At 46.2% G+C, this 20,077-nt stretch overlaps 1 protein-coding gene across 4 annotated transcripts in view; it reads left to right on the top strand.

Moving 5' to 3' along the window:
* COQ7 (coenzyme Q7, hydroxylase) overlaps positions 1-20,077 on the top strand; it is a 243,798-nt gene that overhangs the window by 6,417 nt on the left and 217,304 nt on the right. Inside the window, exon 1 of one of the 4 annotated variants that reach the window (XM_069647139.1) lies at positions 3,808-3,829. The exons of the other annotated variants lie outside the window; for them this stretch is intronic. The gene's annotated coding sequence lies outside the window, so the exon portion shown is untranslated. Of the gene's footprint in view, positions 1-3,807; positions 3,830-20,077 lie in introns of those variants that run through there. 4 annotated transcript variants of the gene reach the window in all.

Below are 20,077 nucleotides of genomic sequence, written 5' to 3'. Positions count from 1 at the left end.
ACGATGATGGGATTAGCATTTTCATCACAGTCCAGAGCCAAGATGGAACCCATTTGAATGCTGAGGAGAACCAGTCTGTTGGTTACATGCCACCTTCCTTCTTCATCCTTACGCCCAGCTCATGCACCGCTTTTATGACCTGTGACAATGTCCCATTTTCAGCATCAGATGAAGGTACAAATGTGCAACATGCACTCCCGATTTTTCGGCAAACGCCACCTTCCATTGCTGTGAGCAGGTCGAGCACATACCGATTCTGCATTGTCATTAGTCTCAGTGCTCTTAACTCCACTTTGATCATGTTGAACCCCTCTTCAGTATCATTTGCCAACTGTAGGAGTTTCCAGCGCACTATTTGCAGCCTTTTGGCGTTTGCACGGGTCTGGATACTGGGGATCGTGGATGCAAAGAATGTCTCTGCTGAGTTGAAAAGCTTATACTCAGCAGGGATCTGCACTAGGAGGTCAGAAGAGTCTTTAGAGATGTAGTTGAATGTGCTCTTTTTTTCCCAATATTTGTTCTTGTAGCTTGTTTTCTGTCGGCACATTCACGAGAGGTGATATTTCTTCAGGGTAAGATGTCTGTGACAGTTCATGTTGCACCATGTACCCTACTAGATGTTGTTCAGGGACCCACCAGTAGTGCAGAGTGTATAGTTGCTAGAGCACAGGCGCAATTCCATGCAGGCGGAAGATGCAGGTATGCATTGTTGCCGCACACCCTGTATTGATCCATTAGAGCTGCCGTTCATTTTTTCAGATCAGCAATGACAAGAGCCCTGGTGCAATGTGTGTTCGAGCCCATGGGTACATCCCCTTCTGCATGGAAGCAAAGTTCATATTTCTGTTCTTGATGGATCTGTATTGGCTTTTCCAGGGCGGTGACCCAGGTTAGTTTGGTGACATGATCAGTCCATATTTGCATATACGTGTCGTTCAACCATTTCAGTCTTTTGTCTGATAGTCCACGCAACCCTTCTGCCTTGCACATGAACGTTGATTGCTGCCATTTGTTTTCTGCAAATCTTTGCCAGGAAGGGCTCCTTGAAACACTTTTATGGTGGTGTTCCTTTTTTGAAAATTCTAAAGTCGGGTGGGAGAAGTTTCATGTGTATTGTGTGTGTGCCTGATAAGTTCCTTTTATCCTACATAGTGCAAGATGAAGGAGACATTTTGCTTCCAGAATGGGAGTTTATTGAGGTACTAAAACCTTAGGCGTCCCCGATACATGAGGTATCGGGGAGCAAACATAACAGCTCCCATTTGTTGCTTGTCGGCCAGTGGCACTCATATCAGAGTACCATTTGATTGCCCTGGATGGCGAATGTCTTCCCTTTTATCCAGCCCCAACCCATTGTATGCATCATATTTATATTGCTTAGTTTGCCTTTATTTCTCCCAGTTAGCTACCTGGTACATCTCCAGCCTAAGGGTCTTTTACACAGTTTATTTGACGTACACAATGGGCCTCATTATGAGTCCGGCGGTAACCGAGGCGGTAAAACCGCCTGGTTACCGCCGGACTCGTATAACCATTCCGCCTCCGTGATTCCCGGAATTACCGGGGCATTACAACCCGGTTTTCCGGGAATCACGGAGGCGGATTGGTGTTAATCCCCATTCCCATTGAGTCCTATGGGAATGGGGATCATGGAAACACCGGCATCATCTCGTAATGCTGCCGGTGTTTCCTCGTCCGCCTGCAGGCGGGCAGTGTTAAACCCGCCAGGTCAAACCTGGCGGGAACATCACCTCCCGCCTGCAGGAGTCGGGATTAGGCGGTCCGGAAACAACGCTGGCGGTGGGTTTACCACCACCGTTATTTCCGGACCGCCTGATTTGTAATGAGGCCCAATGTCTTCCGTGTATTAGGTGACAAAGGTCGATACAATGTAAACATTTGATTTTACAATTCCACTTGGGTCTGTAGTTTGCTGCCAATAAGGGGTATTTGCTAGGTCATGCGGAGTAGCATTGGGGAACATATTATACATTTGAGCGAGCCATGAGGTAGTAACATTGATAGGTTGTGAGTTGGGCTGTGTTGTTGTAACATGTTGTTCTGCGACATAATTCTCATAAAGTTCATTAAGCCCACTGCTTTCTGTTTCTAGTGTTATTTCTGTTTCATTTTTAGCAGCATGGGGAGCATCGTGTTATTCCATATCAGTTTTATTCGATCCCATAGCAAGTGTCCTCCTTCTTGGATTAATACCCCCCACCCCACCCTTGGTTTTTATCGCCCATAATAAAAGACACTCCCCAAAATATCATCAATCCTACCATCACACAACTGAAAACTATTGCAACAAAATAGAGACCACTGTCGTAGCTGTAGTCCCTTGTTGGACTTGGTCTATTCCTACTGCTATCTATTTGAGGTGTTCCGTTAGTGAGGGGTTTCATTTCCTGCATTGTACTACCTGCAGAAATGAAAAACAAAAACACAAACGCGGTTGGGGATTAAAGAACCTATTAAAAAGAAATGGGGAGAGGCATAAAAATAACTAATGTTCACATTACATTTTCTATTTTTCGGGTAGTCCTCTTATTTACATTTTCTACTACTTATTCATGTATCATTTTTTTTCATCTTTTTAAATGTTCTCTTATTACTGCACTGCCACATCCCTTTCATGTTCTTGAGGTGTGTCAACAGCTACACTGTCGTGAGCTTTCCTGACATCAGACAGGTGCACCCAATATTTTAGGCCTTTCACTTTCACTGCTAAGGGTGTACAGTAAATTACTTCATATGGCCCATGGAACCGTGGTGAGTTCCATCGCCTTACAAAGCTGCAAACATACACTAGCTCACCAGGCAAGAGTGGTTTTGTGGGACTGTCTAGTGCTGCAGTCGTTGTCAGTCTCATTTTCTCTTGTGAAGGGCGGTGCTATTTGTTTGGCAATACATCGCACTGACCTTGTTAATTGCATGAGGTATTCTTTAAACTCCTCTCCCAGTACTGTCGCTGTTCGATGGGCATCAGACATCCTTCTAACTGGTGACAGTGGAGTTTGCATTCTCCTACCAGTCACTATTTCATGGGGGGACAAGTGGTGGTCTTTACTGGGCTGGGTGCGCAGCTGGAAGAGGGCCAAAGGTAAACAATAGACCCATTTTTCTTGAGGGTATGGCATAGTTTAGACAGTCTGCTTTTAAGGGGGATGTTTTTTTCTACCACCCCATTTCGCTTGCAGGTGGTAAATCGAGCACATTTTGTGTTTTATTCCTAATAATGCTGTTACTTCTTTAAAAAGATCATTTACCAAATGTGTTCCGTTGTCGGATCTTATGACGTCACATATTCCCCAATGCGGGAACACTTCCCTTACCAGGAACTTCGCTGCACATTTCGTGTCAGGGTGGGACCAGTGTCCTGCTTCCACCCAGTGGGAAAAGGGACAGACTACCACAATCCAATATCTTGCTCCATTACACGTTTCTCCCATGTCTGCATAATCAACGTGCAGCTCACGGAATGGTCCCACTGGACGTGGTAATGTGCCATCTATTGTTCTCAGTGTCATCCCAGAATTGAAAGTTTGGCAAGTGGTACATTCAATAGACATTTTAGTGAGATATTCCTGCAGGTTTGGCACAAACTAGTCTTCCTGGATATCCGCAGCGATGTGCTGTTTAGACGTGTGCGCTGGGAAATGCAGTTGTTGGAATGCTGTTAGCAACAATTCTAAAGGCATTATTACCTTCTCTGTGTTATCCTGTCTCCATAGGAGATCAGTGGAGGACTGGGTGCACCCTCTTTTTGTCCATGATTCCTGTTCCTGTGGCAGTGCTCGTTTTTGGATCTCAATAATTTGTGCAATTGGTAAGGCATTGTACCCTTCTTCTGTTATTTCGGTTGCTTTCTCTTTTAGTACGCACTCAATAGTTAGTTGCTTCTGAAAATATGCAGCTTGTTTGGCAGCGGCATCTTGCAGAGTGAAATTTTGTCATTGTTGTTCGTGTGTGCCTGGCACTTCACCAACGCTACCACTGAGGGTTCTGCTAAAGCCTCTATTAGTTCATTGAGCAACACTGCATATTGTACCGGGGACCCATCTGCTCTCCTGAAACACCTCCTCCTCTAACATGATAGCCCAGCATGTACCGCAGTGGTTACATATGCTGAGTCTGTATATTGTTACCGCACACCCTTTTGCTGCATGAAGTGCTTCTATTAGAGCAATCAGCTCTCCTGCTTGGGCGGAGTAGTGCATTGGTAAACATTTTTGTGTAAGTATCTCATATTCCCCTTCTTCTAATCGCACTACTGCTGCCCCAACATGCTTTTCACCGGTTTCTGGGCAAATTGATGCTGACCCATTCCTCCTCTAGTGCATTTTCTCTGGCCTTATATGTGGCACAATCATGTTTCTGCTTATCTTGCACTGTACATGGCTTGGTGATAAATGTTGCCGGATTTACTGTTTTGCAACGAACCACATGGACATTGGGGCTTGATATAATAATCTTGTATGCTGATGCTCTCTGGGTGGTCAGGGCGGATTTTGATCATTCTAGAAACAGTGAATGCTCCACGTACAGTGTGACGGAGCAGCCCATTACAATTGTTGCACTACTGAATCGAATGTGCTGCTGTAGTATGCTAGGGGCTTGTGTCCTAATGATGATTTTTGTGTCAGCACTGCTGTCATGAGGGTGCCATTAGAATGTGAAAATAAGTAAAATTCCCGGTAATTATCTGGAGTTGCTAGGACTGGGGCGGTGCTTATCAGTCCTTTCAATGTGGTGAAGGCTGTGTGCATCTCAGGTGTCCATTTTATTGGAACCTTTTCCTTTTGTGCTTCTTTCAGACCATTGAGCAGCGGCCTTGTGTACTCCGCATAATCCAAAATCCAAGCGCAGCAATAATGACAGTTTCCAAGAAATGTCTGCATGTCTTTTACAATATGCGGCGCGCACTGCTGCTGCTCTGTTTGAAATTATGCTTTTACCATCTTTTGAGATAAGCTTACCCAAGTAGAGTACTTCGGCTAAACAGTACTGCAATTTACTTTTATCTACTTTGTACCCCTTATGGGCTAACGTCAGCAAAATGATAGAATCTTTTCTGCATCTTTCTTGTCCTTCACTACACACTAGAACATCTACGTACTGTATTATGGTACTCTGTACTTCAATGTTGCTGAGATCTTCATGGAGTATTCTATTGAATATGCTTGGGCTTTCACAATACCCCTGGAGCAATTTGCCATGTTCTACCCCCTATGGTGAATGCTATTAGGTATTGTGACTCTGGATCGAGGGGCACTGAGAAAAAGGCATTTTTCAAGTCCACTACAGTAAAGTGAGTTGCCTCTTTTGGGATGCTACATAAGATGTACGCAGGATTGGGGACAAGTGGTAACTCTTTTTGGACAATGTCATTAAGGGGGCGGAGATCCTGGATCATACGCCACACCCCTCCTGTCGCTTTTTTAATCGGATAAATCGCATTATTGCATGGAGAATTAGAGGGGACAATGATGCCTTGCTGCAGTAATGCATGCATTTTTTTTGTATTCCTTCTTCTACTTCTATGGATAAAGGGTATTGTTTTACTCTCGGGAGGACGGCACCTGGCTTCAATTTTATTCTCACTGGGGTCACTTCTCTTAACAGCCCTACATCATGTGGGTTAGTCGTCCACAAATATGACGGCACGTGTTGCAAGTCCGTGTCACAAAAAGATGGTGCACTGACGGCAGCCATGAGGGGGTTTGCCACTTCTCTTTTCTGAACCATAATGTCACACGGCATACAAATTTCCAATCTAATCTCCCCATCAGTGTCGCTGTCAGTGAACAGGTCTTCATCTGTTAATTCCCTCAATGCAATGCTTGGATCAATACACAATACTGTCGCACCCATGTGTGTCTATGTATGTATTGTATTTGTATTTGTTTTATTTGTAATGCGCACCTTGCCCTGGGGCATCTGGGCGCATGATTTGAAGGGAGTGGTTACAAAAAGGTTACAGACATTCAAAAACAACTTTCCATCGGGAGAGGGTACATTTTAATGATACAGAAAGCAGAACTTGAGAGCAAAGGAACAAGATAAAAAGTACAACAGCAATGTAAAAATAGTTGCAAAAGAAGATCCTGGGAATTTGGTATACTACAGAATATGCCCAACAATAAGAGTGTCTGGATACAGTTAGGGAGGGCAGAATGAGGTCCAGAATTTGACCCAGTCTTCTGGTGGCAATCACTGGAGACTGGGAGGCGGACAGGCACAGTGCGGCAGCGGACAGGCACAGTGCGGCAGAAACCCTAAAATGGATAAGTAATACTCAATATTTTTGGTCTAGGCTCATCCTCATGAAGATATAATTGACTTTATCTCTGTTCAATGGTATGCGTTCGTAATCGGGCGGCAGACAGTAGTCCAATTAGTGCCCGGTCGTCAGTATGGAATCGAATCAACATTATTGAGCCTGTGCCTCCCCAAAGTGCGGCGCGCGCACAGAAATTAACCGTGTCCATAACGCAATAGATCCTGCTTTCAATTAGGGTCGGGACCATCACTCACCAAGTTACGGAGCTTATCCTCCCGCGCCGACTGCTGTACTGAGAGCAGCGCAGCCATGGGGTTCTACGTGATTTCGCAGAAGTATTTTTCAACGTGGGACTTTTCATCGCCACGTTTTCATCGACCAAAACTCTTTTTTTTTTAATTTATTTATTTTTTAAAATTTGTATTTATGGGGGGGTTCTGCCCCCAGACCTAGACCCCCCTTTAATTAAATAATCATACCCCAACCCCAACAAAATACCCACCAAAAAATATTTTTTTAAAAACGAGTTTTGGTTGATGAAAATGTTGGCGATGAAATGTCCCACGTTGAAAAATACTTCGACGAAATGCGTGTATACCGGCCATGGGTAGCGTTCTAAGTTGTCCCTGCAACCCCGCGCATGCGCACGGGGCGGCCGGGCAGAGGCCATCTTGGTGTGGCACTCGGCCGAAGCATTGGTTGTCATGGGGATCGGTATACGTGTAAGCACGCAATTTGCTAATGATCTCGGTCTCGCGTTTGCGCTCGGCCGAACTCAGAGTTAAAAAATCCTCGTGGTTATCCCGGTTCCCCGGGTATACTGTATATTTATTGCGGGTATAAGAAGTGACTGATGCGCATGGGGGCACAACCGCGGTTCAAGAGAATCCGCTGGGTGCTCCCACTACGTACCAATCATATATTTTCTTCTAGATAGGGTTTCTAGAGGGTTGTGCAAAGGCCATTATCCAGAGATGTCAGGTATACTGGCGTGTTTGATCAAATGAGAAATCGCCCATGCCGCTGTTAACTGGTGGCAAGTACACTGACCTATTGAATCAATTGGTACATTACTGCAGAATGTCACAATAGTACAGTACAGCATCTCCCTGTGTGCTGTGTCGCTTCATTGATATATTGGCATTTTTTTGATCAAATGGTACATTCGTGAAAAATTATATACGGCAGTATTTACTACTGGCAAATAACCTGTCATCTTGAATCAAATGATACATTACTTTGGAGTTATTTGACAATGGCACAAATGACCATATACGACCCATATACATGTGTGTTATCTACTTCCATAGTACATCTGTTACGCTCACCTGGACCGTAGTGCAGAGATGACTGTCTGGACTGGCCCGCCTAGTCTTGTCTGCTGGACCCGAAGAAGTATTTTCCTGCAAGTGGAGACAGGGATTAGTCACCTGTGGGTTTTAGTGATGGCCTCCCAACTGTTCTTGCTCTCCCCCACTAATCACCTCCGATATCCCCTTAATAACCTCCCTTATGTTTGTAAAAGATGAGCTCTCCATCCTGCGTGTCTTGCAGGGGCTCGTGGATACCAGTTACTTCACTGGTTTGAAGGCGTTGGGAGAGTTCCGGTAAGCATTGACTCTGAAGTCCCAGGCGGGATTGGTAAGTATCAAGTTCAAAGAGTTCAATGTGCCCGATGTTCACTCTTGTCCCCTTCCTTCCTTAAGTTGCAACTGAGTTCGTGAGAAGAAGGTCTCGTAGCTGCTGCTGGCGTTCAGGTAAGAGTCTGTGTTACCCAATGCTGTCCGGTAACGATTGCATGCGTTAACGTGTTGTTTTTCTCCCTCTTTACAGATGCGGCATATGAAGATATGGAGAATAATACCACCATAGACTTACCTGATTTACCACCGGCGGTAAGAGGTATTTGTTGTTTCCCTTGGCTCACCTTGTTATTCTTGTGCCCCTAGGTGCCGGAGTACGGCGAAGAAATGATGGAGACAGTGCCGGATCGAAAGATGCTGTGAGAACTGGTGAGTATGGCGCCGTGCTGGAGCTGGCGAAGTGACGCGTGCAGGACTGATGTACTTTCCAGGTCGGGAGATGAAATGGATCTGGAATCAGGTGAGGAATTTGAAATAAGTTTGTTTTCTAACCTTGTCCTTTTCTTCCTCTTTATTTTAGGAGCTCCGGATTCGAGGCGGGCGTGGCAGAAGACTGGATGCTGGCTGCAGGCACGGTGAGAGTCACGCTGCTGTATGCAGAATAACACGAAGCATGTGCTGCTGTTCGGGCGTGGTTTAAATAGCCTCCAAAGTAGTCCCAGGAAAGAAGTTCCCCAGGACCACACCCGAGTAAAAAATAGTCCCTGTAGTAAAATAGTCCCATCCAGGCCTCACGTTGGCTTGGATTTATTTGCAGCATGGTCTGCATGAGTTAAGTAATGTCTATGAGCCTGGCGCCTATGACGCCAGGACTGATTTTTATTATGAGCCTGGTGCCTACGGCGCCAGGACTGAACCCAGACAGCCCCTAGCTGGGGCTGCTGGGGTTTTTGTAAATGTCTGGATGCCTGCACCCGGGGCTGATGGGCTTGATCCGGATGCCCGGGGGTAGGCATCATGACAACATCTTAGCTCAGGTGGTACAGAGAGCAGGAATTACATAGTGGCGCTGCAACAATGCAGCCTAACTGTGCTCACATCAACCATGTGTGGTGGCAGCAATCATAGCGCTAAGTATCCAAACGACAACAGGCAATATTATCTAAACCGTATAACTTCATTCAGGCATCAAGCAAGGTCAAGTCAATAATCTAACCAGCAAATCTAAAGAGCAATGGTTCAAGCGGATATAATTAAAATCAGTGCAGTCAGCAGCATGGATATAATTTACATCGTGTAGAATATACATTACAGATTCACACAAAACACGTTGGGTCAAACTCGGTGTTCATGCCTCAAGGGCTTAATGAGTCCAAAAGTTCGATCCATAGGATCTCCCGTTGTGACAGTTTACGTTGTACATCCCCCCCTCTGCTTCCTGCTGTTTCCTGCTCTAAGATGACACATTTTAGCTGCGCAACAGTGTGACGTGCTTCTACAAAATGGACTGCTACTGGTGATTTCTGATTTCTGGTGCGGATATTGGACTTATGTTTAGTCCATCTTGTTTTTGCCTTCCTGGTTGTCATTCCAAGATAATAGAGCCCACATGGGCATTTCAGTGTGTATATTTCATTCTGGGCATCGCAAGTACAAGAGTGTTTTAGCAGTATGGGTTTCCCTTAATGGGGATGTGAAATGGAGTTGCCTTTGACATTGCTGCAGTGTTGGCAGTTGTGGCACGGGATCATGCCTTTGAATTGAGTCGATATCCCCAGAGATGGAATCTCGGCTTTCACTAGGCTCTTACCTAATGATTTACTGTTTCTGTATGCAAACATTGGAAGATCAGGGAATAGGTGTTGTAGTTGTGGGTCCAACTGTAGCATTGGCCAAGGCTTCTTTATTTCTCTCTTGATTCTCATGCTTTGCACTGTGTATGTGGTAACATAAACCAGTTGCTCCCCAGACTTCGATGGTTTAGGTACCAGCTGAGTCTCCCGGTTTATATTTCTGACTTTTCCTGCTACATTTTTAAGCAAGGTTGGATAGTATCCTCTTGCTGTACATTTTTTCCAATGTGGACGATTGGCGTTCATACTCGGTGTTCTCTGAAATGTTCCTTCTGTACCTTAGAAATTGACTGAGTGGTACACTATCTACTGTTCGTTTTGGGTGGAAACTCGTTGCCAATAGTAGGCTGTTTCTGTCAGTCTGTTTAGTGTAGATCCTGGTTTCAAGTTTAGCCTCGGCTGCATATACTTCCACATCCAAAAAGTGGATAGTCGTACTGCTTGTCTCCGTTGTAAATTTAATTCGGGGATTCATCTCATTCATCATCCGAAAAAAGTTTTCCAATTCGTCATGTGGGCCTGTCCAAATTCCAAAAATGTCATCAATATACCTGATGTATAGTGATAGGTGTCTCATCCATCTTGGTGACGTAAGGACGTGTTCATGTTCTAAGTAATACATGAATGCATTTGCATAACATGGGGCAATGGCCGCCCCCATTCTGGTTCCAGATATTTGGATAAAAAAAAAATATATATATCTTCCTTCCCATCCTGCTTCATCTGTAACTTGTGGAGTGGCCCAATGTACTTGTGGTAGTGATGCCCCCTCCTTTGTCCTCATCGAAATCACTCCAGCTTTCCTCGTCCCTTTCTGAAGCCACAGTATCGTAACTTATACTTTCTGTCTTCCCTTCTCTTTCCACTCGCACCGTTTTAATTGGTGCACTATCTATGTGGAAGGTAAATCCCCAGATTTCCATTCTTCTTCTGGCAGTAAAGAAGCACTTTGGGCTGGGGGTTGGCCTCCCACTAAAGGGGTCTCACACAATGTCCGCAATCGAGCCAGTTCTGCCTGAGTTGATGTTGGTACCCTTTCCAGATCTCTCTTTGTTGGGGCAGATGGTGGTGTTAGTTTGGCATAGGGAGGGGGTTGGCTGCGGACAGAGTAGTGTGTGCACTTCCTCCTGGCACATACACTGGGTCTGCGTACCCTTCTGCGGGTCGCGTGAGTAATGTGTATAGTTTCTTGGGCTACTTATTCTCCTTTTCCCCTTCCCCCTTATTATCTCCTTCCTCCGTCGCCTCCCGTCCTTGTTTTTACTCTGCACGGCGGGGGCTTCTTCGAACATTTTCCACAAATCTAAAACCTTCCTCATATTTTGGAGTTTCTTCCCCAAAACATAAGCAACACATATTTAAGCAATACAGAACATAAAACACAAAAGTTCACCCCGCTTTACCCTTACCCAACACTCCCTTAATCCCCCTTTCACACTTTCACCACTGTAACAAGCAAGGGGGACAATTCCACCTTGAGGGAACTCAGGACACCGAAGGCCACGTGGTGGGTGAATGGTGGGGGCCGGAGACGGGATATCCTGGAGGAAAGCAAAATGAGAATACTAGTGTGAAACTACACGGCCGACATGCCAGCATCGGGACATCTCTCTGCAGGTTAACAGAGACGCCAGCGCTCGGCTCCGGCGTCAATCAGGAAGTGTTGGAGACCTCCGGCGGCCTTCCGCGAGTCGGAACGCTGCGTGTCTGCGGATTAGCAGACCCGCGGACATTCAACTCGGGCGGCGGTCGGGAAAGAAAAGAAACGCCAAGTGGACCCACGCGATTCGGAACGTCGCCGGCTTGCAGATTAGCAAGACCTCGGACGTTTGACTCAAGCAGCAGCAGTCAAGGGGCTGCGAACAGGGAGAGGAGGGGCTATCCCGGCCAGGGAGAACCGTTGGAGCTCCGCGGCATTGAGTGCCACAGAGCCGCGGAATATGTAAACAAGGATCTTGACACTCTAGCAAACACAAGGCTCCAAGAGACGCACACAAACCCCTCCAGGGAAATATTATTAAACACTTACCTAGTCAAAGGAGACTGGGACCGGGAGCGGCTGGAGGTTGAGGATGGTGATACTGTGCAATGCATCCAGGGAAAAAGGGGCGGGGCTTGGGGAGGTTTATATAGACTAAAAAAGGAAGTGAACACTGATTGGCCTGTTGAGTTTTGCCTATTTAAAGACGGCAGTGGAAGGATAGAGGGTGCTCATTCTTGGCTTTGTTGCAGGTCGAACCAGACAGAACACCAGGAAGCACTGAAGGCTGGTGGGCGTATGAGGACTAGGAGGAGAAGCCTGGTCAGAAGTCCTTACCCACTCCCTGCAAGGAAATTGAAAAAAATCCAGACTCGGCACAGAGAAGGAGATTGTTGAACAATTCTGAACAAAAGCTTATTTTCTTTTCATCCATTTTTGTAAGTCTGAATAAAGACCCATTTCATTCATCTCAACATCGGCTGGCAGTCTCATTGTCACAAAGTTTGGTGGCAGCGGTGGGATCCTGAAACACGGAATGGAGACTATCATCAAAGCCTTAGCCGATGGACAACAACAGCTCCAGCAACTGGTGCAGGTACAGGGGCACCAAGCCCAGGCAGATCGCCAAGCCCTACAGCAAGCCCTACAGTTGCAAGCAGCCACACAGGATGCCCTGAAGAAAGTAACAGAAGCCGTGGTGGCCCACAGAGGAGCAACGGCAGCACCTTCCAACATCCTACAGAAATTCCAGGCCGGGGCGGATCCAGGTTATTTTTTTACGAACTTCGAAAGAATGGCTAGAAACTCCCAGTGTCCGGTGGAGAAATGGGGCCACTACATAGCTCCTTTACTTACAGGCACATGCAAGGGGCATACCAGGCATCCAACCCCAATGGAGACACAAGTTACGCAGACATAAAAAGGACCATCCTAGAAAGGATGGGAGTGGATGAGGAGGCCTATCGACAGAAGCTTCGGGAAACCAAACTCCGCAATGGGGAAACCCCGAGACAACTATATTATCGGGTACACGATCTAACCAAAAAATGGATAAAACCAGCCAGTTGCACCATACCCGAGATCATGGACAAAGTGAAGCTAGAGCAATTTGTGGATGCTCTTCCCAGCAATATGCAACGATGGGTCAGACAACATCATCAACCCACTCTCACTGAAGCAATAGACATTGCCACAGCGTTCCAAAAAGCTGGTGGAACCAGGATGGGCCCCTTGGAGAGCGGAACCAAAGTATTGCTTCCTAGAACTCCGAATATGGGGGATTCAAAGCCCACCAAAGCAGAACCCAAAGTTACGACATGGCCCACCTCAAGCAGTCAACCCCAGTGTTATGATTGTGGGGAATGGGGCCACATCGCCCGGTTTTGTCCAAGGAAGAACAAACCGGAACCCATGGAGATTGGGTGTATTCAGAACCGGGAATTTAGAAGAAGAAGAGAGCCTTACACAGTGGAAGTTCGAGTGGACGGTGTAACCCGATAAGGTCTGGTTGACAGTGGAAGCGAGCAAACCGCCATCAGACCAGAAGTAAGTGCACTGAGGAAAGTGAGGGAGCAAGAAATTTCAGTAAAATGTGTGCATGGGGACATAAGATCATACCCTTCCAAAGAAGTAAACATAGAGGTTAACGGGGTCAGCGCACCAATGGAGGTAGCCATCATGCCTCATATACCTGCTCCTGTGTTAATTGGGACTGACCTGCCCAACATTGATGACTGTGTCAGAGAGAATGAATGGTTAAGAAGGACCCCTTTTTCAGAAACAGATGTTGAAGAGAATAGTGGGAGAATACCAAGAAAAACTAGAAGGGAGGTGAGGGAAGAAAAACGGAGGTGGGTGGAAAGCTTCAATGCACTCGTAGACTGGATTCCTGATGATAAAAGAGTCTCATTTAGAAGTGAAACACTAACTGACCCAACATTAAGGTATGTCCTCGAACAAGCCATGAGGGTCCCCAATGATACAACCAGTTATCCAAAGTTTAAATTACAGCGAGGACTTCTTTATCGTGTTACAAAAACTCTGGGTGAAAAGGAGGTGGAACAACTTCTAGTACCTCCTGAGTTTCAGAAAACCCATATTGGGACTAGCTCATGATGACCAAACAGGAGGACATATGGCCAGGGAGAAAACCCTAGTTAAAATCTTGAAGCGATTTCTCTGGCCTGGGGTTTACAGGGAAGTGGCAAAGTACTGTGATGAATGACCAACATGTTAAAAATCAAACCCAATTAAACCGAGACGTGCTCCATTAATACCCATGCCATTGATTAAAGAACCGTTTTTTAGGATTGGTATGGATATAGTAGGCCCACTGGAACCCAGTAGCCACGGTTACCAATATCTGTTGGTATTGGTAGACTACGCTACCAGATATCCCGAAGCCTTTCCTATGAGAGGAACAAGTACCATACAAGTATGCAACCAATTGATTCCATTTTTTGCCAGGGTAGGAATACCCTCCGAAATAGTAACAGATCAAGGTCGGAATTTTGTATCAGGAGTAATGAGAAGGGTATGTCAACAACTACAGATAAAACAAATCCGCACGTCTATATACCATCCCCAAACTGATGGTTTGGTAGAGCGCTATAACAAGACAATTAAGCTAATGCTCAAGAAGGTAACAGCACCTACCGGAAAGAACTGGGACAGAGCAGTACCCTGCGTTCTAATGGTATTAAGGGATACCCCTCAGTCTTCAACTGGGTTCTCACCATTTGAATTGTTGTTTGGACACCAACCAAAAACAATCCTGGACATCGCAAAAGAAGAATGGGAAGAACAAGAAGATCCTGCCACCCTAACCGACTGTGATTGAACTCCAGGATAATCTAAGCAAGATGAGGGAAATGGCACAAACAAACCTGGGTAGATCCCAGTCAACACAGGAAAAATACTACAATCAGAAAACCAGAGCAAGACAGTTTAAGGTAGGGGACCAGGTACTAGTGTTACTGCCCACTAGCCAGAACAAAATGTTGCCCCAATGGAGGGGGCCATATAAAATAAAAGCAGTATTGGGACCAGTGAATTACTTGGTGGATCAACCCCGATCGAAAGGAAAAAAACACAAAATTATCACGTGAACTTATTGAAGGAATGGAAAACCAATGACAAAGCAGTACAGGCAGCCAAACATTACATGAACAGTACATTTTAAGCTCTGGAAACGTCACTACTGACGTTTCTCTGTAAGTACATAGTGTTCCATCAGGAATGGAATAATACATGGATATATTATAGTGATATAGGGACTGGACACACATGATTGGCTGGTAACTTGAAGGTTCGGCAGGCACCACGTCTGCCCACACCCTGAGATGAACATCCTTCAATGATAATAGGTGCGCCTCCATCCATTCCCCCAGGCAATTTGCCATTCTTTCCAAACCTCTCGACCTAGTTCTACCATTCCTGTTTATATTCGGCATAGCCAAAGTCTATTCTGAGCGCTAAAGCCTTCCTCTGGGAATACTGATGGGCCCTGTCTGCTGCTGCCAGTTTCCTCCAGTTGGAGGAGCAGACTGCCTCCTGCGCTTCCCACTTTTCCTGATTTGTGAGGTGTCCTACCGTGGCTGCCCACGCATATTGCTTGCGTTGGTGCAAATCCGTGATTGGACAAGGCTGACATATCTAAACCGCTTTATACGATTTATGGTTTGTAACCCCCACTGTAGCTTATCCTTCAGGACCTCTGGGATCTATTCTTGAAATCCGGTGATTCCACAATCCAGTGCCTGTGCAGGTGCGAGGGCAGGGGCCTCATGTGCAACCTGGACCGAGACCACACAGGAGGCCATATGAGCTTGGATCTGATAAAGAAATCTCGCTGTGGCCTGTCACCAACTCATCAAAGACTGAATCGGGTTCTGAATCCTGACTGCTCTTTCCTCCAGCAACAGCACAATGCCCATGGTTGTCCAAAATCCGGCTCCAATAAACTTAAGATCCTGAGATGGATGCAGGTTGGACTTTTCTTTGTTCAAGATGAACACCCACTTTCTCTTGTGTACTGCAGCTAGTGGCCCCCTGTTGTCATAGCTTCTCCTGAGATTAGGTCCTGATAAACCAGCCATTCCGATAGAGGAAAGTCTGTATTGCCTGTGATTGCAGAGTCTCCACTACTGGCCACAATATCGGATTCTTGGAGCAGTCTTGAGCCCGAATGGGGGAGCCTGGAATTTATAGTGTTGGTTGCCAACCTCAAACCTCAGGAATCTCCGATAGATCTTCCAAATGGGGACATGATAGTATGCGTCCAGTAGATCCAGGGACGCTAGGAAGTCCCCTTTTCTTATCAGGATTACCGATTGCAGGCTCTCCATCTTGAAAGTTTGATTGGCCACATGCAGATTCAATCTTTTTAAGTCCAGGGTAAGCCTGTATTTCCCTGATCGTATCTGCACCAAAACTATGATTGGATACAATCCTGAGCCTTCCAGGCCACTCAGAACTTTCCAGATTACCTTCTTGATCAGACATTTCTGGATGTTGTTTGTCATGGCGCCTCTTTTGGACCTGCCCCTTGGCAAGGGGATGAAGATCAGTCCTGTCCAGGTAGGCAGAGATAAAGTCTATCCTGTAACCCCGCCTTGCCACCAATTTCACCCAGGCATCTGAGGACAGAGCCTCCGGGGCTTTTGAGAAGAATAGGAGCCTGTACTTCTGCATACGCACTGCAGATGGCGCTTTTCCCAATTTCCTCTGGGTCTGTTTGTTTCCTTTCCCCCAGCCTTTCCAAAATCCCTTTGGTTTGCTGGGTCCTGCCATACTACTTTGCCTCTTGGTAGGTCTAGATTTAGGCTCCCATCCTCTCCGTAGTTTACCAGCATATTTGTCGGCCCTGAAGACCTCATGGAATTTGTCGTCCAACTCTTCCACAAACAACATTTTCCCTTCAAATGGCATTTTTTTGCTGTGGCCTTTGATAAGACTCCTTGTTCCAATCTCTAACATGGAAAGGTTGATCACATGGAAATGGCTGCCGCTTTCACATCACCATAGGCTAGATCCAAAAGTAGCTTAATTTGCCCCTTCAGGTTGTGCAATAGTGGTGCATAATCTGCACAATACAAGGCGTATGTCCGGGGGGTTCTCCATGACCCCAAAGGTCGTCTCCACCATGTATGAGGCATAGGTTGCAGCACGCAAGGCAAGATGTGAACCCAAATAGACCCTCTTAATACTGGAGTCCACACTATCTCATACTATTTCCTCTGGGCAATTAGATGACCTTCCCACCAGACTTGGCACTAATGTATTCACTGATTCAGCTTGTGGCAGAGCCTTCTCCTCTCCTTGTAGAGGGTAGAGTTTTGTCCTGAACTCAGGGAAGCAGGTCTTCTCTGGCTCTCTATTCCCCCAAAACCTCCTCCTTCACTTCCTGCAACACAGGGAGGCTGGTCTTTCAAGTATGCTAAAACAGGGGAGCAGGAGGTCTATCCTGCCTTTCCTCCCCTGCTCTCTCCTTCCCCATCAACTGGCTCCTGCTCCTCGAATCCCATGTATTCGCCACCTGAAACGGAGCTCTCGCTACAGATTTTTTATTTAAATACTTCTAGGTCGGACTCTGAAGAGGTTGAGCATGATGCAAACCTTTCCTGAAAATCTGTACCAGATGTTTTTCAGAATCTTCTTATAGGTTTTCTTTTTCTTTTGCTGTCTTCTCCTTTCAGGAGAAGTTGATCTGGAAGAGAAGGATTCCTCCATGTGATTACGCTTCTTTCCTTTTGCCACTCATCCTGGTGGTGCCTGTAACGTGGCACAGTGCCTGCTTGTTTTAATGCTCTTGTCTGACTAACACGCCAGGACTGCAAGAGTCCTGGTGTGTGTCTCTTAACAATGCTAGGGCATGCTGCGTCATTATGTTATCAGTGGGCACAATAATGCGCTGAGATTGCATGAATTAGCATAGTCCCAGCGTGTATCTTTGTGACAAGCGAACATGCCTGTGACCATGCGCTAGGCTCTCTGGGCCTCTGCAAAATGGCTGCCACTCTCCATGCCTTCCCTGTCGCCTTACCGTAAACGCCCAGGTGCAGTGATTCTGTGTCCTGGGCCAGATGACAAAGCTGCTCCCCATGCAGCCTGCACCCACAGGTGCTCTCTCTCCAGTTGGCACCTTCTACCCAGCATGGGCCCTCCAACAGTATCTGCAGGCAACCGACCTCCCCCCAAGATTCGTCGACTGCGACAACACGCTCATCTGGACCCCTATCCCAACAGGAATCCCGGTAACCACTGGACTCCATATACAGCCTGCCAGCCCAGCTGCTGATCTCCCTTCGGGAAGCCTGGAACCATGCCCTTCTAATCCCATCAAGAGAGGGCTGAACAGTATGCAGCACAGCCACTCCTCAGAGCCCCTGCCTTCAGGCAGGAATCTTAAAAAAACGAAGTCCTGCTGAGTGTTACACCCCCAGGTACAGGGAGGGGCATGGGAAAAGAAGAAATAGAAGAAGCAGGGTGATACCTTCATAAGTAAGTACTGAGACGAGGTAGAGTGAGACATGGAGGGAAGGGTGAATACCCTTTCTGGTGATTTCATTCTGTTTAATTTACTATAATGTATAACAAGACTCGGTGACTAATTAATAGAGCTGCTGTGAGTGGGGCTGCAGAAAGGTGAGAGCTTGCTGCCCCGCGCTAGTCTCTCCTGACGCTTCGCATCACCACGCTGGACGGTGTACATCATATCACATGGGGCGCGGGTGAGGCACAACACTACATCATACCCCTTGGTGATCAATAAAGGTAATACTAACTGTATCTTTCAGGTAAGTTCTTCTTCCTGCAGGGTCTGTTCATGCCGTTTTACACCCAGATAATTTCTCTTACCTTCACCAGCATCACTTACAAGCTGTTGATTGTTCATACTGCAGGTTTCGTGTTCACTCTGACAGATTCCGCAGGTGGTTCTTATGCTCCTTCATCTGCTTCAGGAAAGGCTACATCCTCTTGCATTTCTTAACAATCAATTTTGTCTTGTTTGGTTCCCAACTTCTTTCCTCCTGTATAATGCTACCCAAGACCTATTCCACTTCTTTCCCCCTTTGGTAGTTATGGTGTCATTGTGTATCCGGGAGCATAGCTCAGGGGCAAAGTGATCGCCTTGGAAGCAAGACGACACAGAGCAACAAAGGTTTAATCCCCGGGTCTGCACTTAGAAACCTCTGGGTATTAAATAACCTATCATATCATATCCCTGTAACAGTTCTTGGGCTACTGTAATTTGGCAAACTGTTTAGGTCCTTATGTGGCATTCCTCTCCTTGCTCCCTTACTCTGGAATGCTCTTCCTCCCAGCACTACTCCCACTCTCTCTATTTAAATCCAACCTCCTAACTCTCCTCCTTTCTGAAGAACCACTTGCATAGTATTCTATGCCACTATGTCTCCCTGTTCTCTTCTCTGCCTACCTCTGACAACTCCACAGGATTTATCCCTCGCCCCTTCATCCTAAAACCTAGCACTTCGTCCACTGTCCAGTTCCTATATCATGCTCTACTGTCCTTATCCTTGGTTCATGTTTCTACCTCCCCTGCTTCATCTGGTCATGTATCCACACCCTCTCACCAATTCCTAAGGACACTGCTCCTCTGCTATATAAATCAATGTTAAAAACATTGTATGTGTTTTTGTGCCAAAAATGCACTGTGTTCCCTGGAATTTCATTAAATCAACAAATAAAATAAATGTCACATTCTGATTTTCACTAGACCCTCAATGTTTAACCTTTGGGTGGACGAGGTGTTCTTCTTGTTGAATATTTCTCTTTGGCACCTGCATCCGCTCTATTCACTCTTGGATCTTTGGAGTGATCATCTCTGATACGTTTGTTTTTGCGCATTAGGGATTACATTTCGTGTTTGCCTTTTGGCCCCTCATAAGTTGGAAAGGAGTGAACCCACCTGTCATGGAATTTAGGGTAGCTCTATGTCCTGACAGTATCTCAGCATACAAGTCTTAGTTAGGAGCTGCATTTCTCATACTCTGACATACTCAAGGTAGAAAGCAAACTGCAATACATTTTAGAGCTGACTGAGCAAACATAGTCTGCGGTTCTCAGACGCCTCTGAGCAGGTGAGCACTCTTACTATACGACTGTCTGCTAAAGCCACCTTACCTAAGGAAGCAGCATTCTAAAACACGCTTCTATATGCCAAAAGGGAAACGCATCAGAGGCACGACTGTGGAAGCGGGCATATCTAGAGGCTAGATGCTGACGCTGCTTTGGTTGGAACATGCGCATTAGAATGTGGGCTTGCACAGCAATGGCAATAGACACTTGTTCAACGTGGCAGTTAGTAATGGCTGAGCATTAGTTCCTTAACATTTTCTAAATCGAGTCCCCTCGC

The sequence above is a fragment of the Ambystoma mexicanum genome, chromosome 2q (assembly GCF_040938575.1).
Source record: "Ambystoma mexicanum isolate Mex_15411 chromosome 2q, UKY_AmexF1_1, whole genome shotgun sequence".
NCBI classification, from domain to species: Eukaryota; Metazoa; Chordata; class Amphibia; order Caudata; family Ambystomatidae; genus Ambystoma; species Ambystoma mexicanum.
Note: the sequence above shows the minus strand (reverse complement) of the source record. Positions and strands in the feature narration are given on the sequence as shown.